This window comes from Bactrocera dorsalis, chromosome 1 (assembly GCF_023373825.1).
Source record: "Bactrocera dorsalis isolate Fly_Bdor chromosome 1, ASM2337382v1, whole genome shotgun sequence".
NCBI classification, from domain to species: domain Eukaryota; kingdom Metazoa; phylum Arthropoda; class Insecta; order Diptera; family Tephritidae; genus Bactrocera; species Bactrocera dorsalis.
The window spans coordinates 39,838,929-39,846,954 of NC_064303.1; positions in this window are offsets into that span (position 1 = coordinate 39,838,929).

Genomic DNA, 8,026 nt, shown 5'->3' on the forward strand with positions numbered 1-8,026 from the left:
CAAGACTTTTGCTTTCTGCTCAGCTCGTGATATTTAGCCACTGTTACCACTATGAGGTTATCCGCATATGCGATTGTTTTCACATGTTTTGATTGATATTCTTAGCACATTTTCCGCTGGAGATAGTGTAGCTCATTACAATATTTATCAGGTCGCAATATTTTTTGTACATTTCCATCTTTTTCCACTTATTGGACATTTCGCAATATCAACTATTTATTTTATCAAGGAAGACTCAATGACGCTTACGTCAGAAGATTTATTAGCACAGGGTTACATTGCAAGCGCTCCTCGTTTGTTTACATATCTGCTATAGTTTGTTCTACTCGCTACTCTGCAAAGCTTGTCTCATCAAAGAAAGGTTTAATTTAAAATAAAAGCTTGTGAATAAATGTTCAAGTAATCTTTGTTAAAGTGATTTATAAATTTAAGGCTAAATGCTAAATCAATCACTGTTGTTAGCACTTTTAATTATATTTTCCTAGTAGAAGATTTTCATTTTCACACTAAGCAAAACCGCAGAAGAACTCAACAGTTTATCTAGTCAAGGTTACAAAGCAAAAGCTAGCAAAACTACTATTTTTAAAATTTACATAGTCAAGTTTTATATTTTAATCAAATTTTCAGTTGCAGATTCCTAAAATTGTCGTCAAAAATTTAAATTTTTAATGGAATTCCACAATTTTAATTACATTGTTTTTTTATTAACAATCGTGCGTCTATAAATAGGTAAATAGGCACTTTCTTGCAAATTGAACATATTTTTTACACCTTGAACAAGATATGATAAGTACGCGACAAAGTTTGTGACACCCAGAAGGAAACGTCGGAGAATCCAGAAAATATGTACGTAAATGATTAGCGCGACGAACTAAGACTCAGTTTTCGAGTTATGGGCTTAAAATTTTGCATACGTCCAATTTTCTTCGAGAAGCTTTCATGTCAAAACCGCCGATAAGAGACTACTATAGCAAATAACAGCCAAACAATCTGAACGATCAGAGTCAAGTACTAGTAAGGACCACTTTTTTATTTGACAAGATATTTTCACGAAATTCGGCATGCATTATTTATTACCGAAAAGAACGGTATAGTTTGCGAAAAAATTGTTCAAGTCTCTATATGTGTTGTTTTGACAAAGTATCTTCAAGAAATTTTCCACGGATTATTGTTCAAAACAATTGTTCCGACCATACTACTATAGCATATAGCTGCCATACAAAGATAGATCATCAAATTAAGCTTTTTCAATAATTTTCAACAAGGGTTAAAGCTACAAAGCTGTGGATATGGAGGACTTTTTTATGCCACTTAAGAAATAGCGAGTAAATTTAACTTAGTTTTTGTATTATACATATTTATTAACTATGCATAATTTTTTATATTTGAGAATATAACATTAAAAAAAGTTTCGTGCCATAATTTTCTCTAAACAACTCCAAAACCACGTTTTTCTTTAGCCGGACACACTATATGTGTCCCTTAAACAAACACTAAGCTTTGTTTGACCTTTTAATATTCATCCTGATGAACTTGTTTACTCGTTTATAATCTTTGACTTCAAATAAAGGTACGAATTCTCTAGTTTAGCTGATTCATTGAGAGAGCCACAACGGCCGCAAGCAATTAGGCGTATTTTTAAATTTATACATTTACTTATACATATATTCATCAGCATACTTTTGTTTTTAATATTACAAGAACATTTTTGTATATATGTATATTAAGCCGGGTCGATTTGTATGGGCGGAAAAAAACCAACAAAGCGGCTAGAAAAAACGTAAACTAGAGAAAATTCTAAGAAAATTTGCAAAAAACCATCGGTCTAAAATTATTTCCCAGTCAGATCACAGTCATTGCGTTGCTTTTTTCGAAGAAAATCCCTACATTTCTTTCTTTCACGCGAAACTTTAGATTTTTCCATTATTATTGGTTCCCCATTTTCATCTTTAAAGTCAATATCTTTGAAAAGCGATGTAGCCAAAAAAGAAGTAACCCTATTACCGATTCCAAACCTATCGCACGCCATAGCGAAATGAGGTGTATCGTACCTTTTGGTATTAATTTTTTTTCAACGAACTTGGCTCTCTTGCAGTTGGCATGGCAAACATCACCTCAGATTCAACATCCATATTTGTTGAGCCAGGAAAAAAAGTTGGATCAATACTAGTTGGCGCCAGTATTGATTGTTGGTCAACAGCAATCGCCTCGAATTCGGGAATGGTTAGCCACTTACTTCTAACTGTGGGTATTAAACCACAGGCGCAAGGCAATTGTTTTGCGCACTGACATTTTCAAATATAAAACATTTGATCAATTGTTTCCAGAAACGTTGAAGACTTACTTTTGTGTTAAGATTACTGTACGATTGCGTTTTTTTGCATACGCGTAAAAATAAATAGTAATTTAATACGTCACGATTACTTGGTAGATTTAGATCACTTAAATCTCTTGACAAGCCAATATTCAAACTGGGAAGAACGCAAGACCCGGAGTTCATTGAAATTGTATCAATTTCTGAATTGGTGGAGTCAACTGACATTGCAGACTTATTTATCGAAAACTGTTTAAAACTTGAAAAAACTTATTCAGAACATTGTTTTGTTCAACGCAGACCACTTGTGTGGTAAGAGTACAGTACGATTGCTTTTTATACTCTCGCAACAAAGTTGCTACGGAGAGTATTATAATTTTGTTCACATAACGGTTGTTTGTAAGTCCTAAAACTAAAAGAGTCAGATATAGGGTTATATATACCAAAGTGATCAGGGTGACGAGTAGAGTTGAAAGCCGGATGTCTGTCTGTCCGTCCGTCCGTGCAAGCTGTAAATTGAGTAAAAATTGAGATATCATGATGAAACTTGGTACACGTATTTCTTGGCTCCATAAGAAGGTTAAGTTCGAAGATGGGCAAAATCGGCCCACTGCCACGCCCACAAAATGGCGGGAACCGAAAACCTATAAAGTGTCATAACTAAGCCATAAATAAAGATATTAAAGTGAAATTTGGCACATTTGGACGTAATTTTTTTGGAAAAGTGGGCGTGGCCCCGCCCCCTACTAAGTTTTTTGTACATATCTCGGAAACTACTATAGCTATGTCAACCAAACTCTATAGAGTCGTTTCCTTCAGGCATTTCCATATACAGTTCAAAAATGGAAGAAATCGGATAATAACCACGCCCACCTTCCATACAAAGGTTATGTTGAAAATCACTAAAAATGCGTTAACCGACTAACAAAAAACCTCAGAAACACTAAATTTTACGGAAGAAATGACAGAAGGAAGCTGCACCCAGGCTTTTTTTAAAAATTGAAAATGGGCATGGCGTCGCCCACTTATGGACCAAAAACCATATCTCAGGAACTACTTGACCGATTTCAATGAAATTCGGTACGTAATATTTTCTTAACACCCTGATAACATGTACGAAATATGGGTGAAATCGGTTCACAACCACGCCTTCTTCCAATATAACGCTATTTTGAATTCCATCTGATGCCTTCTCTGTATAATATATACATTAGGAACCAATGATGATAGCGAAATAAAACTTTACACAAATACGGTATTTGAGCTGAGGTATCCCTTATGGAAAAATTATCGTGATCGGACTATAACTTTTCAAGGTCCCTGATATGGAACACGAAGAACTCAGTGCCTAACCTAACCTAATTTTTCACCGAAAATATCGGTAAATCTCTCAGAATTTAATTCTAATTAATTTTACAGCAAAATAAAAAAATGAGTAAATGACGGATAATGAAATCTCGATTATCACTTTATCATGCGAAAGCATAAAATGTTCGATGTCACCCGAACTTAGCCCTTCCTTACTTGTTTAACTTTAAACTTTAACTTAAAGTACTTTTTAATTTTTTACGTTTTTCACACACTTTAAGGGAACATCTGGTTTTATCGAAAAATTTGCTAGGCAAAATTTGTATGAAATTAATTTTAAATTACTAATTTTCTATTCTTACAGGATTATTAAATAAACTGTAATTTTACTATATTCACTTGGATATTAGTCTAAAAGATTATCGATATCGACAATCGCTTTAGCTTCTTTTATGAAACTACCTGAAACATTCACTACATTGACTAGGTTGTCATAGGGTTGATCTTCGTGCAAAAGATAGCTTTAAGCCTCACTTTGACAGCAGTGATCTTAAAATTTCCTAAGTTTTGTGTCTAATCAGATGTTTCAGTCTTGTGCAGGTAAAAACTGGATAGTAGGGGGAAAAATGCCTAGGTTATTACACCTCACCTTATTTCAAATATCCGCACTAGGAGTGAACCTATTTGACAGTGTTCATTCAGAATACCTACAATTGCGGCGAGATTGACTTTGCTAAGAGCAAGCAGTTAAATGGGTTTTATTTTGATCCAAAAGCATCTCGCAGACGCACAAGGTTTGGTTCCTCGTTCCTAGTCTGATGGGATTAGGATAAGTGTGCGTTTTCTTGCAAGATCATTAGCTTGCAGTTTCCAGCGATTCCACTATGGTCAATTACCCTAGCTAATTTATATCGAAAAAACCTAATGATATTGCTACTAAAGACAGACACTCTTTGACTACCCTAGAGCGTACTGCCAGCGAGATGAAGGAATGGTAATACTGGCTTATACTTTCTAAATTAATTATTATTTAATGTGATAGTGTGACCTTAAGGATGAATAAACTAGGTATGAAAGAGTTTTAAAGCATATCCTTGTCTTCAAACAAACATTCGTCGAACTCGGTCAATCATTATTAACGTCCTGTTAAATAGTGCAGAGCCATGGACGAAGACAACATGTCGACTCATCGACGTTACGAAAGATTCTGCGAAAGATTTATGGTCCTTTGCGCGTTGGCCACGTTGAATATCGCATTCGACGCCATTGACTTAGTTCAGTGAATTAAGAGACACCGGCTGCGTAGGCTAGGTCATGTCGTACGTATAGAAGAGAACACTTCAACTTTGAAGATTTTCGATTCGGTACCCGCAGGGAGAGACAGAAAAAGAGGAAGGCTTCCACTCTATTGGAGAGATCAGGTGGAGAAGAGAATGGCTGCATTTGGTACCTCGAATTGACGCCAAAGAGTAAAAAGAAAATAGACTCGGTTATAACCGAGTGAGCGGTCTCTACGCTAGTGGAGATGAAGGAAAAGCGTGTATTCACCGTTGTTCTGGGTAGTTCACTGGTTGGGGATTCTTTCAAAACTAGGCGCGATATATTGCGTTGTCAAAAAAGTCTTGCGGTATTTTTATTGAATTTTTTTTTATTGAAATTGAAATGAATTTTTGATAACTCATGCCCAGCTCTTGACCGATGCTATGGCTGCTACTATGCCGGTCTCTTTCGACCAATTCAGCGATTTTATCGCAATTTTCGACGACAGGTCTTCCGGAGCGTGGCGCACCTTCGACCAACTTTACACCAGAAGGAAAACGTTGAAGACATCGTTGTGCGGTGGAAATGAAAACTGTATCGGGTCCATAAACTGCACAAATTTTATTGGCGGCTTTAAATACATTTTTGCCTTTATCGTAGTAGTACTATAAACTATGCCTTTTTCTCTTTATTTTGCTCCATGTTTGCGACGCTATAACTCACGACAGACTTAAAAGAAACGACAATCAATCAATCACGTATTAGCGCGTGAAATGAGCTTTCCAAAAAGGTATAGCATGACCCGATGCGACGACTAGCGAAAATACCGCAAGACGTTTTTGACAAACCAATATATACCTAAGTTGTGATACGGTTACGTATACGACACGTATGTCACGTTCATGCCCTTTAATTTACCGCCATGTTTTTCACATGTTCTACGCATCGAGGGGTTTCGCATGTATGCACGCATGTTCAACTAACTTATATCTTACTTCCTATTGATTCTGAAATAGTTGAAACGAACAATGTTCTAGGTAGTGCTAATTAAAGAAAAGTTTCCTTTCGAATCAATGATACTGTATCAATGCCCACTAGGATGGGTCGATTTCGGACTTTTTTCGATTCGGGATTTCTAATAGTGCGGAAAAGTTGCCTTAGTTCTTCCTGATTCCAATGCAACTTTTTGTTTTGAGATCGGATTGCATCTTCAACCCCAACTCCGGCCTTGAAATTTCGGAAATTCGCCTAAAATCGTGAAATTGTCTACCTAGCGCCTGAAATACACATCTCATGGCAAAATGTATAAAACAAAAGTTATTTGTCACGTCATTTGCTACCAAAATGGTATGTGATCATGGCCGTAGGACGAACCGTTCCTGAGATACGAGCGAAAAGGCGGCTGTTGCGAAATTATTATATTAAAATTGTTGCTTTGTTTTCGCTGGCACAACAATAAAGACAAAAACTTCAAATTCAGAACATAGCATACATTTGAAAGAAATTCCACTCATTTCATTAGATATACATTGCGGATTTATTATGGTGTGATCAAATATAAGTTACAGAATTTTCTTTACATTTTTATAATTCACAATGGTAAAAATAAATCGTACTTCATTAGAATATCTGAGATAATTGCTTTAAACTTGAATATGCATATCTCGTAATGAAAAACCTATTAATCCTTTCATAACTCTACTCCTAATCTTACGTCACTAGTAATGTATTGTTTAGTATGTGATGTGTATAGCTCATAAAATATAAATGCTTTATAAATAAATTTGCCGTGAAAAAATCATTTAGATACCTTCTCATACAGTATGTAAATGAATTAAATCCAATGATAACACACTCCATTCCTAAATTAACGGTTTTGTTTAAAACTACTATAGGTGCAATAACTCATAAAAAAACATTCTTCAGAAGCATTAAATGTCGTAACGAATATGGGTTATGGTGATATTTATCGTACTGGGTTGAAATTCCTTGGCCGAATAAAAATCCGGGACCATTCTGGTTATTTAGATCCCTCTGTCGTGTTCATAGGTACTTGACTGATTTCAGCTTTATTTAGTACATAACATCCGATATTCTTATTTGCAAATATTGCGGAAATGAAAAAATCGGACTACAACGCTTTCTACTCTTCTCAGAACACATTTTAATTCCATCTAAGTATTTGCTTGTCTTTACAGAATTAAATCAAGTAAAAGTAAATAAGGCCTAAGGGAATTATTTGCTCTGAGGTATGAGTTCTCACGCCTAAAGTTGTCGAAATCGGAGCTACAACGCTTTCTACTCTTCACAGAACACATTTTAATTCCATCTAAGTATTTGCTTGTCTTTACAGAATTAAATCAAGTAAAAGTAAATAAGGACTAAGGGAATTATTTGCTCTGAGGTATGAGTTTTCACGCCTAAAGTTGTCGAAATCGGAGCCTAATTCTTTAAGCCTCAAGGCAGCGAATATGTATACCTCAGTGCCTTTACCTGACCGAATTATATATATGTAAATATCGGTTAATCTATGAGGTATATTATTGAATCTCACAAAACACAAAATTGATAAAAACGGTTCAATAACACTTGCCAAATACGAAACTTTATTTTTTATAAAACAAAAGAAAACTAAAATGTAGAAAAATAAATTTTAAGAACAATGGTACTATACAAAAAAATAAATTTATATCAACGCGATATTGTGATTGAAAAAGCTCGAATATATTCAAGACTATGTTAATACCTATGCTTGTGTTTAATATTTAAATTAAGTATTTTACTAACATGTGTTCTCTTCTCTTCTTTTTTCCAACTGCCTAACTCATGCTCTTGCGGTTTGCAAAAAATGATACTGAACAACTAAATGTGGTGGTTCTTGTCTGCTTCGCAAATCCGAATGCCATTAAAATTGCCTTGCAGTCCTACCTAATATAATACTAACCAACGCATACTGAAAATCATTTCAATTTACACTGTTGTCGGCCAATAACAACATCCCAATATGGCACGTCAATCTGCCTGCTGGCAAATTTTAACATTTCAACGCTCTTGCTACATACAAATCACGTGCTATGACTAAATCATCTGCTACATCATGATTTTGTCGACTGTGATGATGACTTCGCTGGACAACATAACAAT